The sequence below is a fragment of the Phalacrocorax carbo genome, chromosome 5, assembly GCF_963921805.1.
Source record: "Phalacrocorax carbo chromosome 5, bPhaCar2.1, whole genome shotgun sequence".
NCBI lineage: Eukaryota > Metazoa > Chordata > Aves > Suliformes > Phalacrocoracidae > Phalacrocorax > Phalacrocorax carbo.
In genome coordinates this window covers 58,825,579-58,851,555 of record NC_087517.1, presented here as the reverse complement: position 1 = coordinate 58,851,555, position 25,977 = coordinate 58,825,579, and the positions used below count along the sequence as shown (strand labels likewise).

Sequence of the window (25,977 nt, the reverse complement as noted above, 5' to 3'; positions counted from 1 at the left end):
CCTGAGGTAAAGCCACCGCCCCGGGCTAGGGAGGGACGTCCGGGCAGGCTTTCCGCGAGCTTCTCCTAGTGGTGCCGTTGTGCTCTGGTGAGGCGCCGGACGACGATGGGAGAGAGCCGAGAGAAGCCGAAGGGTGCTGAGTCCCGGCGTGCTCAGGGGGCTTTGCCCTGTGGGCGCTGTAGTGGAAAGCAGTACTCCCTGCGGGGTTTTTTAAAACTTTTGAGGTACAAAGTAATAATTAAAGTACGTAGTGACGGTTGGCTGAGTGAAACAGGTATTGGTAAGAGGGCAGAGCATCAGGTGAGCAGCCAGGTCAGACCGCCTGCAAACTATCGTTGCATTTGCCCTCCAAAACAAAGCCCTTTTGCTTTGGTCAGTAAAAAGAAAGCACAAAGTGTTTTGGCCTGCTGCAATTAAGATTTGACAAACAGGCAAATATGCTCCCTGGGAGCTGTGTCTGGCCTGGGAGGGTTTTCCAGCAGGACAGCGTGTATGTGTGAGGCCTTCCTCAGCCCAGCAGTGTGTGAGGCTGCTGTCGCGGCTCAGAACTACCGACCAGGCTTGGAAAGTGACTGTGGCTACATGTACATTAGAGCCATTTGCAGTGGCTTTGCTAACCTAGCTTGCGCTGAGGTGACAGTAGGAAGGGCAAAATAAGGGCATAAACTTTCTTTAAGTGCAGTATGGCCAAGGTTAACAAGTAGGCCCTGCTTTTTGAAGTCCTTCGTTCTTGTTTGTGGAGCTTTGCTAGCTGTAATCTGTTTGGCAAGCAAGAAAAATAATCTTCTCCTAGTTTACATTTTATTATCATCTTCCAGTTGCTTAAGCAGAGCAGCAGCCAGCTCCTGTAATAAACAAGTTCTTCACAGGCTGCTTGTTGATCAAAACACACCGAAGGCCCCAATTCTGTGTTCAAATACAACTTAATTTTAGGTTGGGTCTCCTGTGGTCAAAGTTGCCCAGTTGCTTGAGGTCTGGGGGACTGGATGCAATGTAATAAATGGGAGAGAAAAAGAATATTTGATAAAAGCAATGTTAGTGTGTTTGATGTGCTGGAGAAGCAGCCAGAACAGACGGCTGCCTGCTGAAGTGGAAGTTGAGCACCTTTGAGCATCATTCCTTGTTATCATTGGTCTCCTGGAGAGGCGGATGGGTTTGCTATCTTGCTGCACTTGTGAAATATGCTTGAAAAGGCCCTCCTATGTTGTTTTCCTAATGGGGAAAGAAAATTGTATTCATTTTATATTCCTGCCAGGTACTTGTAGCAGTAGCTTGTTGTTCAGGAGGTAAATTATTCCTTGTATGTTGAAATTTAAACTCCCACCATTTTTTGATGTTCGGTGACACAGTACTCCTTTTGCAGCTGAGTAAATACATCTGTCCCAAGAAGGCTGACAGCTGAAACAGCTTTTCCTTTGAAGCACACATTCACATCGGAATCCAGATGAGAGTTACCCTCACTTCCTGTACGTTCACTCTTTTGAAATATAATGGAGGTTTGTGAAATGCTGGACGTTTACATCAGGTTTCCTTGTTGTATGGAATGATAGAACAGAATATCTCATGACAATGTATCTCATTTTGTTGATGAGGTGGAGAAAGCCAAGAACAGTTTATCTTGAGTACTCTGCTCTGAGTTCAGAGAAGTATCCTTGTGTAGGAAAGCTAGTAAGCATATGACTAACGCTGAGCACCATTTCAGTTCCATTGCTTTCAATGGAAGGAAAGTAAGCATATGCTTAAAGTTCGTAAAAAATCCAGTCTAAACCTACCCTCCTTTAGTTTATAACCATTACCCCTTGTCCTTGCTAAAGAGATTGACCCCATCCTTCCTATAGTCCCGCTTTAAGTACTGGAAGGCCGTAATAAGATCTCCCTGAAGCCTTCTCTTCTCCAGGCTGAACAAGCCGAACTCCCTCACCCTGTCCCCTCAGGAGAGGTGCTCCAGCCCTTGGATAATTTTTGTGGCCCTATCGGACGTCTTGTGCGGGTTTTGCATCAGCTAAAGCAGCAGAGGCACGTGGACAGGCGTGCCAGGGAGCTGGCCCCACGATGCTGTTTGCAGCCTGTGGACAGTAAGCGTGCTTTAGTGCTTGCCCCAAGTGGAGACCTTCGTCCCGCTCCGGTACGCTCAGCCCCTTTTCCTGGCGTCGGAAGGGACCCTGCGTGGGGCCTGCTGGCCGCGGCCCGGCTCCCCCGGGAGTGGCGTGTTACAGAGTTGCTCTCGGTAGCTGCTTTGAGCGGGCTGGATTTGAACCGAGGTACCCAGGATGAAGCTCAGAGGCACGCCGCTACCTCCCTCTCCCCCCGCTTTCTCCACCGGCACGCCTGCTCCGGAGGAAGCCCGGGGAGCTGGGAGAACGCGGACGCCCCGCCGCACCGGGCGCTCGCCCGGCCCCGGCGCCCTGATTGAAACCATCTGCTGGGCGCCCGAGCGCAGGAAGCGCCGCTCGCTCCCTCCTTCCTGCCTTTCTTCCTCGCAAGCGGCTCCGCGCGGAGAGGAGTTTTTTAACTGGCAGTTTTTAAAATAAAACATAAGCGGTACCGCTTCTCCGGGGTAGAGGGAGGAAGAAGATTGTCGGACGGGGGGCTCGGCTCTCTCCTTTTCTTCTGCTCATCGCATCTCTCCGCGGACCGGCCGGTCCTGCCCGGCCCCAGCGGGCTGCTCCCTCCCTCCCGCCTGGCCAGGACCCGGGTTTGGGGCCGTGGGGAGGGGGGCGGCGCCCACCCCTCTGCGAGGCCGCGGCCGGGGCCGAGCGCTGCCGGCGGGAGCGGTGCCTCGGCCGCCCGGGGCTGCCCGGCCGCGGTGGGGCTGCAGCCCGGGCCGGGCTGCGCTGGGGGAGCAGGTTTCTTTGTTGGCTGCTGGGTGACTGGTTCCCATTAATCTCCCGCACTGGCCGTGGCCGTCTCCACTTCCTGCCTTCGCATACTTCTCTCTCCCTCGATCTCAGTCCCTTCCCTCCCCCTTCCCTCCCCCCTTTCTTTCCCTCTTCCCAGCTTCTCCAAATACGTTACAACCGCCCGGGCTGCGGGACGGGGGCTGTCGACGTCCGGCGGAGGGAGCGCACCCCTGTGCGTCTTGGTAAGGGCCGGGAGCCGCGCTGCCGGGTTGGCGGTCCCCTCTGGGGACCCGGGCAGGGGAGTGGGGCTGGGGGGAGAAACGATCGGTCGTGCTCCGGCTCGCCGGACCTGCGCCCCGATAGCCGCACGCCTCCCGGGAGCGGGGCAGGCCGGGCCGGGGATGCGCGGCGGTGGGGGCTGCCCGGGCCCTGGGGCTCCCCGGGCTGCCGAGCCCCCGCGGCGATGTAGCTGCCGACGGCAGTGCCGGTGTGAGCCGGCCCCGCGACGCTGGTGGGGGTCCCTGCCCTGTCCGCGGGGAGCACAGATGGGCGCTGAGTCCTTGCGGACCGCACGGGTGCTCCCGCGCTGTGCGCCCTGTCCCACTGCTGTGCCTTACGGGACGTTTCTCCCTGCGTGGGTGGCCAAGGCAGAGGCGTCCCGGAGGGACAGAGCCCGGGCGACGGCCGCGGCGGGACCGGGTTAACTCTAACCGGGCTGGGGAGCCAGCCCGCCGAGTGTGGGGCTCTGGTCTGGAGGGAGACAGGGAGCAGTGGCACTTCTTTTCCCTTCCAGCGCCCACTCACATCGTCTATCTAGCCGACTGTAATGCTTGCACGAGTGTTGAAAAGAGTAGAGGGGCCACCTGGACTCCAGCGGAAGACTTTAGGCTCCCAAGACAGATTTAGCTGAAGAGCTAAGGGAGCTGCTTCAGCAGTTCACTTGGTGGGAAAATCAGATGTACTACTCTTGGCTTAATACCAAGCGTTTGCTTTACTAAGAGCAGTGGGTCACCGCAAAGAGTAGCGGCTACATATGAAAGTGCCTTCTCATGTCTACTTCAGTTTTATTGCTCAAATGTACCTTAGATTTTAGTAGTCAAGCTAAATGAAGACGGGCGCATAGTGTAATGCATATATATATATATAGACATGGAGTATGTCAACAGTAGTGTTTTCCATACTCTTGTTTCTACTGTTGCACTGACTTTGGGTAATAGGTTTTCTTTCATTTTTATTCTGAGTAGTCAGTCTTTAACTTCAGTCAGATATTGAATAATCCAGTAAAAACCACCTAGAGTGATCAAAACCTGTGGAAGATAAAGGGTGAAACTGTTAGTTATAGTCTGATTTCTGATGCTGCAGAGTAGGATAAACTGAAGTAAGGTTGATTTGCCTTTGAGACTTGATAATGTTTTGATTATTCATGGCTTGTATATAGTCAGTAGATGGAAATATTCCATATAGTGGAAGGGTAAGTTAGCAGAGTAAAAGTAAAAGTATTTTATGCATAAGGTGAGATTTGAGGAAATCATGTATGTTTAGGAATGTCAAAATTTAACTTTGCTTTTGATGATCAGGCTATGCAGGTGGCATAGAGGAGATCTGTTACCAGGTTGAAGGGGGAGGGTAAGATTTATGGCTTTGACCATTCATTTCCCTCTTGCTTTAAGATTAGTAACTTGAAGGAAAACTGCAACACATTTAAGCAATTACGATGACTTTATATGATTACTTTATCAATTTCCCTGATAATATAGTCAAACACTGTAGTCTATATGCTGATAAGACTGACTAGACTGGCAGAAAACTGCCATCTTGCTTCTGGGGTGGAACCTGTAACCTCTGAGAGTATGGAGGAGTGGGGAGCAGGGCTTCTTGGGGAGGAATGATGGGGTGGGTGGTGCTGAACCTCACTGGAGCATGGAGACTGTCCTCCTAAAAGTACATAACATGTGTTTTCCTTTCATGTGCAGAAATAAGGGAGTCCTGCCTGGCCTGGCTTTCTTCTGCTCCCTTCAGGGTGCTAAACTCCCCCAGTGAGATCACTCAGTGTAGGCACCTCCAGTCTTCTACCCTTACAGCACTTTTGTACTGTGGCTGCCAGAATCTCCTCCAAGGAGCTCAGGACCAAGTATTGCCACTTCTCTTTAAGCAAGCGACTTTTAATATATACTGTAGCTCTTTAAGGACCATGTGACCCCTTATTATTGGTGACCCTGTAAACCATTGTGTAATCTGTTGACTGTAATGTACCATGCCAAATTATTCTTGGTTGGAAAGTCTTGCCAAGGACTTGATGGAATAGCATGATTTTATCCACTTTATTGTTTTCATTGTGTTTCATAAACATCTAAGACCCTCTGGGAAGAATCACTGGGGCGGCTGGGCCTCCTGTTTTTTAATTGTTGGTTAAATAAATGTTGCCAGTTTAAAAAAAATAAAGTGGTATGCAGGATCTCAGAATGCAGGATCTCGGAATGCCTGGAACTGCTAAGCACTCATGTTTAGGAAGCAGGACTATTTTTAGTGTAGGGGCATTTAAAGAAATGATACTAGACCCTTGTGAAGAGGTCACTGTGAAATGCGCTGAAGAGCCTGCTTTTAACTGGAGAGTGAAACCAAGTTTCCCACAGCTGAGGAAAGCTAATGAACCAGATTTGTACTTTTCCCACTTAACTGAAGAGGGAGAGGATGGACTTTCTGTTAGTTTACAGTAGTAGGGGCGAGGAGAACCAAATTCTTATCATATAAAAAAAAGTAAAATCCTGGTCTTGGTGAGTTGCTTGGCTTTCTGATTCCCTCCAGTGAGTGTCTGCAATGGAGATGTAGGACTGAAAGGCATTCAACACTTTCTGAGAAGGACTGGGAACTGGCAGCTGAGAATGCAGTATATCTGTTGGGATCTGTGTTTGTGGGAGGTCACAACTCTCCTGAATGAATCCCTGGCTGTCAATCTTACCTATAGCGAAAAGAACTGGGGTAAATCTTATTAAAAAAGAGGGGGGGGAAAAAAGCGTGTCTGGTGAGAACTCAAGGTGATTTGGGATCCTAAATCAATTCTGAATACGGGACTGAGGTTGCGAAATAAATTACTTTGGATCCAGAGAAGACTTTCCTCAACTCATCTGCCCAGAAAATAGAAGCACTTGCTTTTGATGGCTTAAGAGAATATGGTTTAGGTCAAAGTTACCACTGTGTGCTAGGTCCATCATGTTGTCTATGGGGTCTTGAGTAATCTAGATATGGCTAATGTAACCCAGTCTCTTGCAGGGCAGAGGACCAACATCTGGACTGATCAGACTTTCAGAATGTACCAAATAATAACTGAGTCGAGTTTCTGTCCAAACTTCATTGATGTCTTGTTTAACACAAGTTCAGTTTAGATTACAAATACTTCCCCCCCAGTACTGAATGCCATGTGTCTTAGTTTTGTCTCTATGCTGTAAAGTGTGTGCAACTGTTGCGTCTTAGATTTTTTGGTCTGCAGTTGGGATTTAGCGGGCAGTACAGATAGAGGCAAGTTTGGGGAACTGAATCCAAATATTTACATTCTCGATTTGGCCTAGTCCTTGTGCTTGTAAACAGTCATAGTCATATTGAACTTTAGTGAGGTTATAAGTGGCTTTGCCAAGCCTTGGAGAATCACACCCTACAAGACCTGAAATTCCCCCTTATGGGAAGAGTTTTGGATATGTTTTTCAGGTGTACGTACATCAGCTGAGAGTTAGTACTTGTCACTCTTAGCCCTAATCTGACTGCAAAATCTTTTCCTGTATCTTCCTTCTTTTTCATGTAGAAATGCCTTATGCTGGTGAGACGTGTCAAGTTAAATGTCATGGAAGAGAGGTGCTGCGTGGACTCTGGAAATTCTAGTCTCCTGTGCTGCTCTAGAGCTCTGCCCTGGTAGAGAGTGGCTGTGGTGAGGATCTACCTCCCTCTGTAGCTACCATTTTCCTGGTCCTTGCTGTTTGGGTGTGCAGAAATAAAGTTTGAGGACTAATTTGAACAATGGGGATGTTTGCTCATGGAGAATCAGATTTAAGTAATCTTTTCATTCATTTAGGCTTTGAACAGCTGTCAGATTTTTTTAGAAGCTTTTTATTCACTAGGGACTGAGTCTGAAAGTTGTGGGTGGGTTTTTTTTTTTTTTGCATTAGCAATTGAACTTTCTGAAGTCCACCTTACCACAAACTAGAGTATGCCTTTCTATCTGGGTCTGTTGCTGTTAACCAGAGTTTGAAATTAGATATGATAGTTCAGTTGCAGAGAACTTGAGACTATAGATAGAGGTGATTGAGTCGCAAAGAGTTACAGTAAGGGTTCCTACTCATCAGCTGAGGTCTGTTTGGAAGAAGACTATGCTAGCTTAAACCACAGTGAACATGTTTAGAGTAACCTAACTATGTTCTCTATCTGGAGCATAGAACCGGATAGGTAGAACTGTCCAGGTAAATGAATGTTATAATTTGTATAGCCAGGGCTTTTGATATGTTCTGTTGTAAACTTCTGACCTTGGAGATGTGTTTGTTAGGTTGAAGAATATTGGAAAAGAGTAGGCATTCATTTTTAATGCCACCTTTCACCATTCTTTGAAGATATGTGTGTTTGAGCTGTATCTGTCTGCTGAAAACCTGTCAGCCACTGCAGTGTAGCTGAGACTTCAGTGAATTTGTGCAAATGGAGAGGTCCTTAAGGACACCCTGAAAGCACAGTGAGATTTTTGTCAGAAATGCGCCCTGAGTGTGTTCTCACACACAGGAACGGGATGTTATTCCAGTTTAAGTATATCTGTCTCCTGATTTCTCTTTAAAATGAAGATGTAAAAATGCCTGATGTATGAACATTTAGTGTTAGCACTGGTGCCAACACAGGAAGTCAGGTCTTTGAGTTGAAACATTTAAGATTATTCCCTAACTCCCACATTATTAAAAACACTCTCTGTGTAAAGTTTTAGTACTATTATTCATTTAATCATTTTGATGGGGTCGTCACACTGAATTAATGGTTTGCATTTTTTCCCCTTAAGAAAAATATTGGTTGTCTTCATGAGACACCCAGTCACAATCGCAGGGGACAGAGGCTAACCGGATAGCATTGTGCAAAGCTCCCTGCTCAGCCTGTTATTCCAAGTATTAGGGCAGAGACCAAAGTACTTTAGGAGGGCTGCCCTGGAAGATCTCACAACCCTTTTTCAGCGAGGAGCAGATGTTCCAGACATGGACTCTGTTCATTGTTCTGAGAAGTCCTTCAAGTCAGGAGATGGATCTGTCTCTTGACATTTTTGCTTTCAACATTGTTACTCCTCTGAGGGAGTGCAAATAGTTTTTACAAGACAGGGTGGAATGAATGAGGAGCTCTAATGATTTTGATCCTTTGTCCTGGTGGAAACTCTTATCACTCGAGGTCACTGGAGAGGGAAATATATTTGGCCTGAAGTCTGTGGACCTTCCTGTGTGGGTACAGCGTGCTAAAGAAAAATGGGGCATATTGCTTCGCTGTGTGTGAAAGTGCTTGTTGTTTGTGCTACAGGATTGTAATGATTGAGTTTCCAGTTTGCCTCGTCTCTTAATCCTGTCTCTAGGCTCACAAGATCCAGTTAGCCAGTGTTGTTCAAATGAGCTTCATTAACCAGGAATATTGTTTTGAAGATATGGCAGATCCACAAAGTGCAAAAGCTTACCAAATCTCCTGTGTGATGGCAGGTTCTGATTATTTCCACTGTTAAGTTGCAAATAGGATAGCAGTTCCACACCACAGCTTGCATTTTACTGCCTGCTATATCCTTGCTATATTGTTAACTTTAGTCTTTGAGCAGAACATCCCCCATGCCACTCAAACTGTGTAAGAAATGGCTGACTTGAGAGGCAAGATCAGAGTAGGAAGGGACAGAAAGGGATCAGAAGAAAAAGGCCTAAAATAATCTGAACCTCCCTGTAGACCTTTTGTAAATATTACTTAACAATCTCCAATTGTTAAAACAGCCTTCAGTACCCATCAATGCAATTCATGCACCTTTAGGTTTGTATGCATATTTCTCTGTTAGTGTTTTATGGATGCATCCCTTACCATTTCTCCTGTGGAAATGAGTAAATATCCTGAATTATTTAATTGACATGTTTAAATAAAAAAATATTCCATGCAAGGAAAGCCAAGGACATGTACTAGGAATTCATGCTGTCTCCTCCTCAGCACCTGTCTTGTCTGAAAGCCCATATGACACTCATGGGTACTCCTGAGCTTTAATGGCACAACCTTTTGGTATTAACAGGTCTCAGGATATCTTCTAAGCCTTCCTCCCTGCTTTCACAGGTGTTATCATTAGGCTCTGCCCTGCCCGGTGCCAGGGATTGGTGCTGCGGGGTTTCTTGCTGATTGGCTCAGTAATTTATTATCCTGTGAACGAACACCTTGTGTAGGACCCTTTGAAGCTTTTGCTGTCACAGTTGCAGAGCAGCCAACAGGGGAACTGGTCTTTCTTTCTAGAGATGTCCTCAGGCCTGGGAAGCGAAGGGGGATATTGCCATGTGGCACAGCTACCTTCTCTTGCAGTGCCAAGGTGAGTTGAGGATAATCTTCATTGGCCTGCCCTGCCAACTTAGACAACACAGGTAACTCCCTAGAAAAGAATAAATTCAAGAGAAGCAAGGGCTCTGAGAGTCCTGCCATTTTACATGTAAATAAAGCTTCATCTAAACCCCTGAGCTTTGGGGAAGCTTGCCTGTTAGCTCCCAGGAAAACATTTGTCATTCTTTTCTCTTTGGATTTTCTCTGTGTGTTTCTTTTCTTCTTTTTCCTTTTAGCCTCTCTCTCAAAGCACTCCAAAAACTGTATGTGTCATATCCTATAGTTGTGCTTTCACTGCACCTGGGCTGTATATGGATGCGAGGTCTAGATTTTGTGGGCACTACTTTAACTGTGGCTTGGGGTTTATTAGGCCCTACAAAGGGGATAAATCGTGACAGAGAGATTCTTCATTCGCCTGTGAGCACTGGGGCTTCTTGTTGTCACAGACATTCCCTGATAGCAGCTATCTGAGCTGCAAGAAGCCATTTGGTGACATATTCCTCTGCTTTGCCATTTTTTCTGATGTTCAGATTTGTACTTAGTGGAATGCCAAGAGAGATGTCAGATTGTGCTTTGCACCCTAAAACCATTGTCACATAAGATTTGATTGAGATTCAGCTTTAATTCTGGCTTTGTTTGCCATTGAGTTCTCTCTCTGCAAGGCAGTTATCTCTGAGTTTGAGAAAGTAACAGAGAAGTTGATGAATGTGCAGCTAAATGATGTCTCCCAAATAAAACAGTAAGAGAGCCACGAAGTTTTCAGTGGCAAGCATGTGCTTCAGAGAGAATAACAGTGGAGGGTAAAAAGTTATGAGAAAAATACATTGTTTGTTTATCCATCCACCTCCATGAGATTGCGCCTGGTGGGAGGACACTCCCCAGGATATGTGGCTGAAGGGAAGCGATTGTCTTATCTTTTCAGTGAGGTGGATTGTTGTATCCTGTGATATTTCTGGCAACAGAAAAAGTGAAAAGGTGAATACCTAGCATAAAAGCGCAGCCTGTAAGAAAGATGAGAGAATTTACTTTCTGCCCTGGGTGAAACCAACTTCTCTTTTGAAGATTAATCGTTCAATCCATTATCATTACTTTTAGTAGAGAGCATAATTATGCATGGAGCGTGTGTGATGAACCAGACTGTAGTTTTTGGCATACTACTGTTGACCCAGAACTACTGTGGATAGACTGGTATGATAGAAGATTCTGGCCTATTCTTAAGCTTGGAAAGCCAGTAGAGGTTTTTACTCTGTAGAAGTGTACCTGGGCTACCAGGCTGGAGGTATGCTCTGGAAACAGAATAATTAAGTTCAGTGGTATATTCATGTGAGAAATTAAAATATCTAATGACTTTTGAGGGACATGCATATTCATGAGCCCATGGAAAATAGCTAAAAGACCAGGAATCCAGCTCTGGATAGCTTAGTGCTTTGTCTTGGACCAAAACTTCCTTTTCCCTTTCCCAAATGCTTTGCAGCAGTACAGGTTGGCAACCACGTCTGCTTATCCAGCCCACACAAACATGTAGTCCAAAGGTTAGATGGGTGGAGACCACACAAAGCAGCGTGATTGGACCAGGTGAATTATCACAGCATATAGGCAGTGTCTACTCAACTCTTCCTCACCAAGCACTTTATTTCTGGCTGTGACTTTTCAAATTATTTCTGAATCCAGCTCTTCCCCCTACCCTGCCATTAGGCAAAAAGTAAAAGGCAAGTCCATGTCAGCAGTTTTAAAAGAAGTTTTTTGTGGAGGCTTACCATGTCCCTAAATGTTGGATAGTCAGTGAGAGACTTTCTGATCCTATACTCACTGACATGCAAGAGATACTTTTTTTCCTTTTTTTTTTTTTAATACACAACAAAGGGGCTTACCTCCATAACTTCTGAAAACTGGATGCAGAAATCTTATATCGGGGCTAATAGCAATATGTTATTTTAATCTCTAGGCTTTATCATGTGGGTTTTAAGAATCTGAAGAATGAGGTCTTCAGAAGAAAACTAGGTTTAGTGGTTTCTGGAATAGGGCAAATGACTATAAAAAATGGGCTAAATTCAGACAATGGCAGAAAGATGATGAGAGATTGCAGCAGTGTAGCATCTGTAGCATCCTTTAATTTGTAAATCTAAAAGCACTTAACAGAATGTGAATGAAGGAAAGACTGCATATAACTTTGGTAGATAAGGAAAGCATCAATACAGATAAGAAAGTTCGGGAAGGTAATACTGGGAACAGATAAAGCCTTTTCTCTCCATTTTCAGTTTTCTGTCTCTCTTTGTTGATCCCCCCCAACTTCAAGGTGATTTCAAGTGAAGTTACTTAACAGGATAGTTTAGGCTTTTAATACCATGTTTCTTAACCATGTAATCTCAAATATTTATTAATGGACTAATATATATATAAAATATGATAATTTTTGATAAATTATGATAAATATGAAAAGCATGAATTCTTCTGTATCTACTTATGTTTGATTTTTGGGAATGAGTCATACCTGGTATATACTATTCTTCCTCCCCCTGCCCCATATCAATCCATGACAAGAAGCAAAGACACATTCTTGTACATCAGCACCCAGCCTAGGTTTACGTTTTATGTACAGTATATTTATCATAACTATTAAAAAGATAGTAATTTATCCATATCATTTCACAAATATTCCAAGTAGCATTTGTGCTGGTTTTGGCTGGGATAGAGTTAATTTTCTTCACAGTAGCTAGTATGGGGCTATGGTTTGGATTTGTGCTGAAAACAGTGTTGATAACACAGAGACATTTCAGTTACCGCTGAGCAGGGCTGACACAGAGTCAAGGCCTTTCCTGCCTCTCACCCCACCCCACCAGCGAGCAGGCTGGGGGTGCACAAGGAGCTGGCAGGGGGACACAGCCAGGACAGCTGACCCCAACGACCAAAGGGATATTCCACACCATATGGTGTCATGCTCAGCATATCAAGCTGGGGGAAGAAGAAGGAAGGGGGAAGATCTTCAGACTGGTGGTGTCTTGTCTTCCCAAGTAACCCTTACACGTGATGGAGCCCTGCTTTCCTGGAGATGGCTGAACATTTGCCTGCCAACAGGAAGCAGTGAATGAATTCCTTGTTTTGCTTTGCTTGCACATGCGGCTTTTGTTTTACCTATTAAAGTGTCTTTATCTCAACCTATGATTTTTCTCACTTTTACCCATCTGATTCCCTCCCCCATCCCTTCGGGGGTGGGGTGGGGAGTAAGTAAGCGGCTGTGTGGTGCTTAGTTGCCAGTTGGGGTTAAACCATGAAAGTGTGCTGATTAAATTAGCTGCAAACCCCTTTTTATTTATGTAAATAGACATTAACCTTTATACACAAGTTAGCACAGCAGATGTTTCAGTTATCCCTAAACTTCATTTTGAGCAGGGAGTGGAGGAAAAAAAGACCCTTTCTGCCTTCACAATTTCCTGTCTTTATTTATGACTTCTCAGCTCTATACAAAGCCTTAACCAGGCTAGATTCAAATAGAATAAAAAAATGGTCTCTTTGTAGAACCCTGCTGAGATTTTCTAAGTCACTCTCGTTAGATGCTCATTTTCCATTAAAGCAAGTTTGAACCACATACAAAAATCCTCAGCGTGGCTTTGGCCTAATTTTTTAACCATAAAACATCCACATGCTCTTCTTAGATGGAACTCAGGATCTTCACGTTAGGAATGTGATTAAGTGTTGCAAGCAAAAGTCAAAAACTTATTGTTTCAGTGTCTTCCTTGTATTAAAGATACTTATATGTGTCTGTATGTATCTCTACTGAAACAGAAAAGTACCTCTTCCTTAAAACAATTTTACCCCAAAACGTCTGCTTTACTTTTGTCCTCAAACTCAGAAGAAAACAGCTTTTCTCTTTAACGTCAGTGGTTTTGTACTCTTATCCCTTTGAATTTTATCCGCTCTGGGAATAATGACCCATAAAGAAGAGCATGTTCATCTTTCTCCAAAAGGGATTAATTTCTTTTTCAGAAGCAACTACTGTTAAGTACAATGTCTACAGAAAGACGCAAATTGAGGTAAAGAGATCCTAGCTTGCAAATCTCTTGCCCTGTTCCCTGTTTTGTTGTTCGCTCACTCAGAAAGCCTCTAAGTCATTCCATTATTTGCAAGCTCAGTTTCTCTGTGCATCTGCAAGGGCATAACTGACATCTCTCCACGTATTCCTGAGATTTGCATGTTAAAGAAGCAAAAGTTTACTAGATGTTTGAATTAAGCTCTTTGCTATGGTGTGTGCCTTTGTTGTTTTTGTTGCATTTCATAGAATCATAGAATCGTTAAGATTGGAAAAGACCCTTAAGATCATTGAGTCCAACCGCTAACCTATTACTGCCAAGTCCACCAATAAACCATATCCTCAAGCACCATGTCTACCCTTTTTCTAAATACCTCCAGGTATGGAGAGTCAACCACTTCCCTGGGCAGCCTGTTCCAATGCTTGATAACCCTTCCGGTGAAGAAGTTTTTTCTAATGTCCAACCTAAACTTCCCTGGTGCAGCTTGAGGCCATTTCCTCTCGTCCTATCGCTTATTACTAGGGAGAAGAGTCTGAACCCCACCTCGCTACGACCTCCTTTTAAGTAGTTGTAGAGAGCAATAAAGTCTCCCCTCAGCCTCTTCTTCTCCAGACTAAACAACCCCAGCTCCCTCAGCTGCTCCTCATAAGGCTTGTTCTCCAGACCCTTCACCAACTTCGTTGCTCTTCTCTGGACACACTCCAGCACCTTGATGTCCTCCTTGTAGTGAGGGGCCCAAAACTACACACAGTACTCGAGGTGGGGCCTCACCAGTGCCGACTACAGGGGCATGATCACTGCCCTGCTCCTGCTGGCCACACTATTCCTGATACAAGCCAGGATGCCATTGGCCTTCTTGGCCACCTGAGCACACTGCTGGCTCGTGTTCAGCCGGCTGTCAACCAACACCCACAGGTCCTTTCCTATCCTGGGAAAGATGTGATGGGCTGAAGTTGCACTCTGAAGGTTGATGGCAGTTTTACTGTGAAGTTTCAGTGAGCAGAAGATTGAGCCTGAAAAGTACATGTAACTCGGGGAGCTCTGAACTTAGGAATGCAGCAGTACCTTGTGTTTGTTCTGCACTGACACCTCTAGCCAAGCAAAGAAAAGGTGTTGACGTTGGAAGGAGCTGCAGCTATGCTCCTTTACTAAATATGAGGTGAATCCCTGAAGGGAAGGAATAGCAGTGATGTATGACATGGCAAAGAGTATTCAAGACAACTCCCTTTAAGTAGCTGGACCCTCCAAGGCACCTGAAAATTCACCAACTGCTAGCTGGGCACTCTTGTTAGAGGCTCAAAGCATACAGGTTTTACAAGCCTATTAAAGCAGAACTGTGCAAGGTCACTGTTAAGCTATTTTTTGTGATGCGGTAGTTCTGACTTACATTTTTTCATCATATTTCCTATTGTCCAGTAATTGTAGCATCTATCAGGTTGCACTTGCATTTAAACAAAATAGTACAAACATGTTTACAGTTAAACATGCTACATGAATACCTTACTTTACTGCTTTATTACATGTGTAACAAATCTTTTGGCAGCCATCTAATAGGAAATGGTGTATAGGTCTCTCTTGCACATTTACTGGGCTCTAAAGTTTTCAGGTTCAGGTTAAATGGGGTTTTAGATAATACTTTATCTGAAAAACCTTTCGAATAACCTTATTTCTTTCTCAGTCCCTTGGATTATGTGGGAACTCTGTTAGTTGTTTATATATGCCACCTGCTTGAATTGCTAGAGTTATTTCAGGCCCCTGAAGCAAACCTGACTGCAGCTTTTCCAAAATACATTGTTGTACATGTAAATTGCATTTGGGTCAAATTTTTTTTGAGCTATGTGAGTAAAATACAGAAGGAGAATAAGCAGGTAACAGAAGCTTTATTTACACCCTCAGCTGTGCTTTGTTTTCTGCAGTGTCTTTTTACTCATGCTTGGTACCAGAGGTACCACAGCTGTAAGTTTTTGTGTGTGGTGGTTAGTTTGTCTTTGTTTCTTTATTTTTTTCCTATCCTGTCCTCTCTGTTGTGGAAGGGATGCAGGCTGGCTAAGGGAGCAGCTCTCTTTTCCTCCCCCAGTAATTTTTCTGGTCCTTTTCTACATTCATGTAGACATTTCCACAGAGATTGGATCATGAGCTGAGTTGGCTGATCTTTTATGACAGCACTTCATTTTATTTACCAAAACTTTCTTTCAGTACCATACTAGATATGTTGCTACCCTGGAAACTCTCTCCCTTCCTTGTAAGCTGATGGTGGGAGATGTTTTAAACATCAGGCCAAGCTGGATGGCAATTTTTGACTCAGACAGGAAAAGAAGTAACACTAAAGAGACAGAAAGTGGTTTCAACTCACGTATCTGAGACTGAATGGAGGTGATTTTAGTATACTTGCTCCTTGTTTTCCTCTGAGCTGCTCTCTGGCCTAAGGGAATCACTTCTGCAAAGTCTCCTTGGTTTAGGCAGTTTGTGACTTGCCCCCTGGCCCCACAGCTGCTCCATCCTCAGGCGGTTTGGGCATGTGTTTACACTGGGAAAAATGCCAATTGCATATTTGGGACTGAAACCCCATCTGTTTTTTTCTTTTGAGAAAGAAAAAAAAATCCTAAAAATGGGTCTGTCTTTTATATTTTGTAAAGGATGTTGTTCAAGATAGGGGAAATAGAAGTTTAAACCTTGAACTATGTAAATACTTGCATAATCTCAGAAAAATACAAGTGTATTAAAGTGCATGCAAACAGCATGTTACTGAGTTTCTTAGAAGAGGATAGTAAAGTAATGGAAAGAAAAAAGTTCCCAACAAGGTGCAAATGAAGTTAGATCTTCCCAGTGGTTTTGTTTCCCATTTAGAAACCTGATCCATTGATAGTTTTCTCTACTATGCTTAGCAGCAACAGCAAATGAATTGAAAAGTGGGGACAAACGTACGTTTTTCCATGGCTGATACTTAACAAGATCAGGGTTACATAGCCTGTAAGGCTGAGTGATGCCCAGTTGTTGTCCACCTGGGAGTGCAGTTGTAAAAAAACCAACACCTTTAATGCATTGGCTTTTTGCTCTATTTGTCTAGAAAGCAGCTCCTGGGGGACTGCTGCACTGCGTGGAGTGTGGTCCTGGTTGGAATTTGCAATGACCACCTACAGTGCTTTTCCTTAATATCAGGCTGAATCTCAGTCTTTTCTGCCATGATGTTTGAGAGACACATTAGGAAAAGTAGCCCGTATCCCACTCCCCTGCTTCTCGGAGTACTTCTTACTCCGTTGAATGTAAGAGTGAAAAAAATCCCAGTATGATAATGTTTTACCCTTGCTTAAAGAAAAATGTAAATTTTTCAGCAGGATTGGAAGCAGTGTGGAATCTGCCTTTGAATTAGGATGAGTGGGTTTGGCAAAGCAAGGCGTGTGATGCAAAGCTAGTTTTTGCAAGGTCCTCTAAGACTTTCTGACTAAACAGTTTCTCATGAGCTAAACAGCACTGGGAAAGGCTTGCTATGTGGGTAAGGGACCTCCCAAGAGCATATTTGGTTCTGTGATTCAGCGTATGGCATCTGTCCCCTGAACAGAGAAGACATGTCTCAGTGGCCCAGCAAGGAGTTGAGAGCACAGTCCTGTTGCAGACCATGGCTTTCAAATGAGATGTGGATCAGGTGCTGGACTTAGTGACTTAGCATTTGTGCCTGTCTGCCTGAGGAGTTATTACATCTTGTAAATTTAAACAAATGTTCTAGACACTCTGAGCTCACAAGAATGTAATAATGATTGCCATACAATATTAAAGTGTCATCTAAAGATAACACAAGCTCAGCCCACCAACACTATTAAACAATCATAAACAGTACAGATTAAGTTAGCCAGTAAATCAAACCATGAAAAAAACCTTCCCTTCTACCCTTACTAACCTCCACAGAGACTTGTTGCTTTTGACTCCTCCTTGAAAGATTGCCGAATTTGGGAACATGGAATATTTCTGACCAATTTGGCATCGCGCACAGGGTGCTATTTAAATTCTGGTTTGGTTAACTGCACTTTTGCTTCTGCAAACTTCCCCTCTTGCTCTAAATGGATACAATAATATTTTTCCCTTCGTACCCTCTATACTTCTGTGGCTTTGTACTGTTAAATGAGTAGTATGCTTTGCTCCAGAGACAGCTATATTTCAGCACTTAGTGGAGCAATTTGTGTGAGTGCCCACTTTTCACTATTTATTTTTCAAAGGTGGTGCAAGTTATTAATTATCAAATGCTTTTAAATTCTTCCTTGAGCAACATCATATGACTTGGAGCAGTGTTTGAGTCAACGAAGGCTTAAAGATGTTTCTTGTATGTGTTTTGGAATCTTCAGGTCATATTTGTGCAAGTGCTAATACCTATCTCCAATACATTTCATTGCAATTACATTTTCATTGCAATTCTCCAAAGTGATTGGAGCCATTACTAGAGCTAATTTAAAGTTTTTGATTAAATGAAACATGATTAAAATATGCTATTTTGATGGTGCTGAACACTCTGTGGAATTAAGTTGGTGCTAGGAGAGCTTCCTAAGAAGCCAGAGCAGGCTAGAGACCTAACTGAAACGGAGACAAAGCCAGCAACTGTTTTTTATGGGAAAATGGACATATCAGCACAACTGTCTTATTGTGCAACACAAGGTTTTTTGGTTTCATTCAAACATTAAATAAAAGCAAAGAATGAAACAGTGAATATTGTAATGTCCTTGAATGACTTTAGCCAGTATCTCCATTTTGTAGATTAAATTACTTTCCTGGAGTTGCCTAATATGCCAAAGATGGAGCTGGGGTTTTATGTCCTCCGGCCACAGAGCTGCCTTTCTGATACTTCACCATCGCTTAACAAGGTACTTACTTTACCGCTTTTGCATAAGCACTATTATTTTCTTCCAGAAATTAAACTTCCAGTTCTAAGCAGAGTGAAGTGTGTAGATAAATAATGACAGGGAATTTCTCCTGCTCAAAGAAAAGGGAAGATAGCTCTACCTTTAGCTTTAAATGCTAACGCTGTAAATGAGAACAAAACATTAACTGTTTCACTGCTGATATATTGCAACAGTTCTGACTTTCTTGGATTAAAACAGGAGTTTGGGAGCAGAGGTGGAACAGGAATTCATTTCCTCAGTTTATGAAAAATAAAATGGATTATTGCTATTTCTCAGTATCTCTAACAATGTACCTGTTACGATACTTCAGAATAGATGGCAGGAAAATACTAAGAATATACCTGTGGCAGGATGGATTTCACACTGAAGTTTTTGAAAGTAACTGATACGGTCAAGTAATGTTGTGCTGCCCCACTCTATCTTCTTTTAGGTCATTCTAAAAGACAACACTCACTCTGCATCGCTTTGCTGTTTATAAAGTGAAAACAAGGTACTGCCTTCAAGTCAGAAAAGGCCTTCCTCTAACAAATGGTAGAGACTCAATGCCCCATTTGTTGTCTTGACATTTTGTTTTATTATTCCAGTTTGTAGGGTGGTCTCTGGAGGTTTCTAAAGTATGCATCAATAAGAGAGAGAAATGCACTCTTATTTTCTTTTGGGAATGTTGGGGATTTTAGCTTGGAGACAGGCTTGGCTGTCTGTCTAAACCCACCTCTCATTCTTATTGGCATTGGCAGGAATTCAGGTGGCATAGCACCCTCATACTTAATCTTCTAGTTTTCCTTGCATTTTATCTCTTGTCTCTATACCTACCTTCATCGTCCATGCCATGCTGTTCACTAACAAGTCTATGGTCTCCTTGGTATTTTTTCCATTGGCTAACTTTTATTACCTTTATTCATATTTCAGTGTTGTCTACAAGCACCAGTTAGTGATTGAAGCCAAATTTCTTGGTCTTTCTACATCCCTAAACTCTGTGTGTGTAACCAATAACAAAAATCCCTTTTTAATTGGAAAAACACAGCTATAAGAAGTGGACAGGAGGAGGAGAAATACATGTTAACTTTCACCCATTTATTGGTAGTATACGAAAAAGTAGTCAAATATGTCACCCTTTAACAATTCTCAAAGGTTGTGGGGGGTCTGTGCTCTAAGCGGGTTTATGCAGCATTGGTCTTGAAAAGTTATGTATGGGAATCTTCATTGTATATGGGAGAGAAGTTGTGTTTATATTCCAGAATATAAATGAGATGCTAACTTGAATAGCTTGGTAGCATGGAATGTCTGTCTTTCCTTCATAGCTTTACATAGTTCAGTGCTTCCCCTTCTTCATGTCCTCATGGCCGAAGAATGCAGACGAATAGCTGAAAAAGGTTTGTCTCCAGTGTTGTTAGGTCATTAAGGTTCTTGGCCAAAAAATATCCCTGACCTCCGTGGTCAGAGGAAACCGCATCAACAGCAGTATTTTAAGGAGATTATAGCTAGTGTGTCTCAGCTGTTGTGTATGAGGTATGAGGCCTAAGGGTGCCTAAGGGGATAGAGCAGAACCTGCTGTAACTCTTGTTCTCATCCTTAAAGGTTTTCACTCGATACATGCTTATGCTTCATTTCATGCAAGGATAATTCTTGCAGAAGATACAGAGAGGTATTCTTCCTGTGTCCATATTTTTGTAAAACTTCAGGACACTGCCCATCAAAATCCTGAGAACAGAGGGTCTGTTGGCCTCTTCAGCTGAAGAAATTCAGCTCTTTGATGGAGCTGGGCATCAGTTATGAAAGTATGTAATTGACACTGAACTGATTGTACCACAAGTTTTTTGCCTTTCAAATTTCAGGGCAAACTACTTCTAACAAATCCATGTATGTGGACATGAAGCATTTTCATTTTTCTATCGGGGAGTAATCAGCACAGCTTTCTGCTATATGGCTAATGCCTCCAGCAAATTTTCTATGAACTGGAGTCTCCCTGTGGCCTTGCAGCACAAATGAGCCTTTGACAGGTGTGATCTGAGAGAGACTGTTTATGACAGACACTGGAAGTGTTGTCAAGCTGGCATCAGGGGAGCACCTGAAAAGCTAATACTTGATCAAGGAGAAGCATCAAGAGCCAAATCCCAGGATGCTGAGTTCCAGCAAGTGAATTGGAATCCTGCACGAAGCAATAGAAAAACTTTATGGAATATTCTGTATTCTGCCTGCATTACAGCAGGCTGTTTCTATATTTCTGAATATAATCAAATATCCTAAATTGCATAAGTTGTTTGCAAAGAGGTTGATAAGAAAACAGTGGTGGCATATGCCTTATCTCTGTCTTTCTCATAGTGGATGCTCCTGCTCCATCACAGTTTTCATTGATCGTTTGGAGTTGTCACTGCATTTATAGCTCACTGGGTTCTGTGCTGTGGGACGGACCTGTGGAACTCCCAGGGCACCCATGCCAGCCCACTTTTTGCCCTTTATTATTACCTCTTCATGCAGAACATGAGTGCATCTTTTGTAGGCATGTGGCCCAGAATGACCACCAAAGGCTTGAAAGGCTTGTGTTAGTGAGCAAAGACCCCTCTTTATCTTCTGAGAGGGACCCCCATCTCAACCTATCCCCCCAAAACAGAATATGTAGGCAGTGACACTGCAAGAGCTTTTGCGTGGCTATTTAGAGACAAAGCTTTTCTGGGGGAGGGAGGGGAAAAAAATCAGTGGTATACTTCACCGTGTATGCTTTTTAACAAGGAAATAGAAATCGTCCAGATTTACTAAGGAACAGTAAAACTCCCTGGTGCATTCTGAATCCATTGTGTGCAATGACATGTAATACCTGAATGCAGTGTTTGAGCTAAAGTCTGTTGAAATAAGGGGCTGTCATTCTAATGGTTTGAGTAAGCAGACTTTGGGTAAAGCTCTTGGGAAACAGCAATGTTGCCTGAGACTTGGAGTATATTTTGTTTTCTTTTAATGAACAAGGCTTTCTCCATGGCTTTTCTTCTTGAAAAGCGATGTTTGCTCTGTAGGGTATGAATCACTGCAAATGGACCGGTTCATTGATTTTAAAGGTGTTGCCTCTTTACTTGACTAAGCAAGTAAAACTTTGCTACTAGCCAGGTGGTGGCTGGGATTGTTACAAGCATAAGATATGTAATGAGATAAATTTTTTTTAGCAGAGGGATATTCTAATTAAAAGGCAGTGTTTGGATTCTGCATGTGCACACTACTCCTAAGCACAGGAAAAGTAGTGAGGTTAACACTCTTGTACTTTGCTACGAGACACGGACTTCACTGACTTTTGGGGATATCCCTATGTGAATTAGAAAAGAGGAAGGAAGATTTACTTTTGAATAACTTTTTTTATTCTTGAAATATCTGAATCGTTGTGTCACATGACGTGTAGTGTTTAACTTTGAAATTAAAGTCCAACGATACTTCGAAGTACAATTTTTGTTTTGAAATGAAATCTCAATATGCTTAATTTTAGAAAATGTTGCAGAAAAAACATGTCTTTAATTATTTACAGGCAAAATATTTCAGTGTAGATTTTGTACCACCAAATCTTACTTTTTGATTAACAAAATGTTTAAAGCAATTCTACTTGCTTGAATATTCTTGTCCATTTTAACAGTCATTGAATCGTCCAGATCATTTAGTCCCAATCTCCTCTAGATCCTTGTGGCATACTGATTTTTAAGGCAATCTCTGCTTTCTGAAAATTGAAACAAACAATGCAGGTAGGTTATTTAGAAAGTAGAGAGCTGTATGTAAAATGGTACCTCTCCCAAAACAAAATGATCTATATCAAGGAACAGTACCTCGGTTTTCTGGTGGGCTATGAAGCCACTGAGAAGTTTCCTATGCAGTTTATATAATTTTGAAAAAAAAACCAGATTTGAAGCTGACGTGTAATTTCTCCATTAAACTTATACCCCATTTCTGTCTTGTATTAGTTTTGCACATCACTGCGTCACTTTGCAGAACCTGCAATAACTTCTGAAAGTTCATACCATGTACCTGATTGTTGGTGTCGGTCTTTAGCAGAAATCAGCTTTCGGGATTTCTTTCCTTTGTCTATGAACAGAAAAGAAAGAAGACAACCTTTTGTTTTTCTCTTTCTGTTTGAAAGGATGGTATGTAAAGAGGAGTGAATCTTCAAAATGAAAAATAAACCAGCTCCAAAACCAGACTCCAGTTTTCTGCCAGTGCCTCTAGCCTTTGCTCCCAACAGACAGAGTAAGACAAGACCAGAACGCTCACAAGGATTGCTGTGTATCCTGAGGAAAGCTCTCTGTTGTAGCTCTAGTTTTGCTGTGGGGCTGCAAAGAAGCTCCCTGCCACATTGCATTTAGTGAAAATGGCAGAAGCCTTTGGTAATTTGTTTCCCCAGGGATAGCAAAATAAGTTTTTGTTATTACCCTCAGGTTAGCTAGGAAAATCTGCATAGCTGAGAATCTTGCTAAGTGTGAATAATTGAATTTACCCATCAGCCCTTTCTGTAAGCAGGAAATTGTATGTTTCTGTGATGCGGTATTTCTGTTCAAAAGAAAGATGCTAGCTTGCAAAAGTGCCTTTCCTGTTCGCTACATCTGATTGTGTAAGCAGGGATATTTTGAACTCTGCCTGAACCAGATCAGTATCTTACCCTGGAATTAATCACCAGGAAAACCAGTGACCTAGTTTCCTAGAGCTGCTCTGATGCCAGCATAGCTGCTGCTTCTTAAGCTCCTCCATGTGTCAAAAGCAAGGTGCTGAATGCCTCTGGAAAAGATGTTCTGATACTTCTTCTTCCTCCAAAATTCACCTTTAATGACAGCCCTGCTGGCTATCCTGTGATACTTGTCCTAATCATGCTTCAGGCTCCATCAAGACAGAGACTGTTACCAGCAAATGGAAACAGAGCACGGTGCGAATGGTATGGTCTGGGAGCAGTGAGAAAGGGCTGTCCTGCAAGGGAGGATGAGCCAGGAGCCAAGGGTGGCCAGAGCACAGACAGGACAGTGCCCTTGTTGACCACGACGTAATCTCGCAGTGCCTGAGCAGGGCCAGTTTGGTGACAGTGCCAGGCTTCTGGGCTCTTGGGCAGCAGCTGTGTGGGAGCAGATCCCAGGTCAGGCTGATCAGGGCATTTAGAGCCCCAACAGCCGCTCTGATGCGGGCCAGACACTGATGTGCTGATGGCATGTGTTGTTTACCATGCAAGAAGCTGCTCTTGGCTCTGTGAGACAGCTCAGTGAACAAATTGTTACAGAGTGCAAGTAAGGAGTAGTAGGGCTTCCTTTCTGGATGCCAAATTGTGAGTTATGAATGAACCCAAAGCCAAAGCAAGGGAGAGTCTAATATTTCACTTTCTGGGGGACAGACTGAGAAATGGGTTATGAGGCTTGATGGGCTGGAGTTGCTGTCTTCTGCCTGTTGGTGTCCCCTGTAGTCCCCTGGTAAAGCTCTCTGCAGCTGGGGTGTGGGGTGGTTCACTCCCTTCCTCCTTCATATGGTCATCTGGGACTGTCAGGGTTCTCCACTATCTCAGCCTACTTGAGTGGGAAAGAATACGCTGAGTTAGCAGGAGCCAGTGTCTCCTCTGTGCTTCTTGGAAAGGCACAGAGGGACAGGGAAGGGCATTGGGCATCTTCACCCGAGCAGCTAGTGCTTGTAATAACACTCCACACGTGCCTAGAGTTAAACTGTAAACTCCTCTGCCGGCATATAGTTGCCTGCTGAGTAATGGGGACTGCTCCTCTCAGGAGATGCGTACTGGTGCAGGATGAGGCATATTCTGCCCTGTAGCTTCTTTCATTTAAAGCTTTCCAAGCATTGCTTCTGTCTAGCAGGATAAAATAAAGCTCTCCATTAAGGCAGCCTCCCTCTGTCCTGCCTTCTGTCCAGCACTGTTTTGTGGTATGGGTGGGATGATTCCCAAAGGGCCCACAAGACTGTCCTTGGGTGCTGGCACTGGTGAACTTTATTTTGTTGAACCAAATACAACAAAGTGAAAAGCACAGTGTTGTATTTGTATTTTCATGGCATCCTACTGTCTTACCCTTTGTGCACTAATTACATTTATGCATGTCAAAGAAAGGGGTATTTCTGTGTTAATGAAGAGCTTGGTGAATATACGTTCTGGAAAAGGGGAGAAAAATTCTTTTCCCTGATTCTGTTTCTTTAGGACCAGTTGACATTCTGCCTACACTAAAGAAGCATAAAAATAAGTCCAGTTCAGTGTATGGTTTTATTTTTGAATATTAAATAGAGCTGCTGAAAAGCCCAGGTGAAGAATCCATGTGATGAGAATGCTGGGGAGGGAGAAGCGTAATCTACTGACCCAGCATCACCCCTTAGGTGGCCTTTCTGCTCTCTGATACTAGTCCTGGCAGTGGCTTCATTGACATGTGGCAAATTCCCAGGGACTGTTATTTCTAAGCAACACAAACTTGGGAAAGAGTGTCTCTCCTCTCCAGTTTTCTCTTGTTGGGTGTTAGATATGGCAGGAAGGGCTAAGGGTGTGGTGAAATCAGGTTCCCACTGTGGGGAGGTTACCTGCCTGCTCTGCAGCAGTGCAGTGGTGCATCAGGTGTCAACAGCCCTGGAAGGGTCCTGTTGGGCAGTCAGAGCTAATGCCTTTCTATTGGGAGGTAGATATAACCCTTTTAAATGATGTAGCAGGTACCATTTTGGCTTTGTGGTTCTGCTTGTTGGAAAGCTGTTCTAGTACTTTGCTAGTCTAGTGGTTAGAAACATTTTTCTAATTTCCAACCTAGCATTATCTGTGGCCAGTTTCTGTCTAATTTGTTCTTGAGTCAATAAGAAGAAAATGAATGCTGAATGCAGTGAATGAAGTCTGCCTTGAGAGCTTGTGGAAAAAGCTTGCCAAGCAGGTCATTAGTCTGGTCTTGCAGCGTTAGCCTGGTACCTCTACACTAGTCTGAAAATACTCAGTGCAGTTCTGATGTCCTGTAAGATGAAGGAATGTGGGTCTGGTTCCAAGCTTGGAGAAGCCTGTGGAAAGGCCCATGTTGACTTCAGTGGCCTTGAGAATTAATTTTTTTGCAGAGAGCTGGCGCCAGAAGTGCCTTCCACCCACAGTTCAGGCAATGAACACGTGTGCACAAGGCTGGTGCAATTATGAGAGTTCAAAGGGAGCTATAAAACCAAGGAGAAATAGTCATAGGCTGATCTGTGCCTCAACAGTATACTTTCACACAGCTGCCATCTGTAGCATGGGGCTTCTCCAGAGAAGGGAACATCAGATGCACCTGGGTCCCCCAGGATTATGAGTTGTACACACATGTTTCCTGGGGACTGGGGTGAAGTTACTGCAAGTGGGATTTCTGTGTATTTATTTTGTGAAAGTCCCGATTAGGTTGTTTAGGTCAGGAGCACACAGCAGCTTGCTTGCAGTTTGATCTGGAAGAAGGGTCTTTGGTAGCATGTGTTTTTGCAGTAAACATGGATATTTTTGGGGAGTGAAGCTGAAGCATAAGCAGCACATAGAGATTCATGTGGAAACAGTAATTGCAGGAATGGCTATGGAGAGGGTTCCAAGTAGACGTTATTCTCTGGGGAGAAGTTGTTCTCAAACACCATAACCTGTTGAGAAAAGCCTGATGTGCAAATGAATATGCTGATATTTGCTCCAAGAAGATACCGGAAAGTTTTGGTGGTGTGAAACCTCGT

The 25,977-nt window shown here is 43.6% G+C and overlaps 1 protein-coding gene across 4 annotated transcripts in view; it reads left to right on the top strand.

The window, feature by feature from the left end:
• The first annotated feature begins 2,959 nt into the window (after positions 1-2,959).
• DENND2B (DENN domain containing 2B) overlaps positions 2,960-25,977 on the top strand; it is a 184,687-nt gene continuing 161,669 nt past the window's right edge. For 3 of the 4 annotated variants that reach the window (XM_064452672.1, XM_064452671.1, XM_064452668.1), the window contains exon 1: positions 2,960-3,082. The gene's annotated coding sequence lies outside the window, so the exon portion shown is untranslated. Of the gene's footprint in view, positions 3,083-6,636; positions 6,760-25,977 lie in introns of all 4 variants that reach the window. The other variant, XM_064452669.1, reaches the window with a different exon arrangement.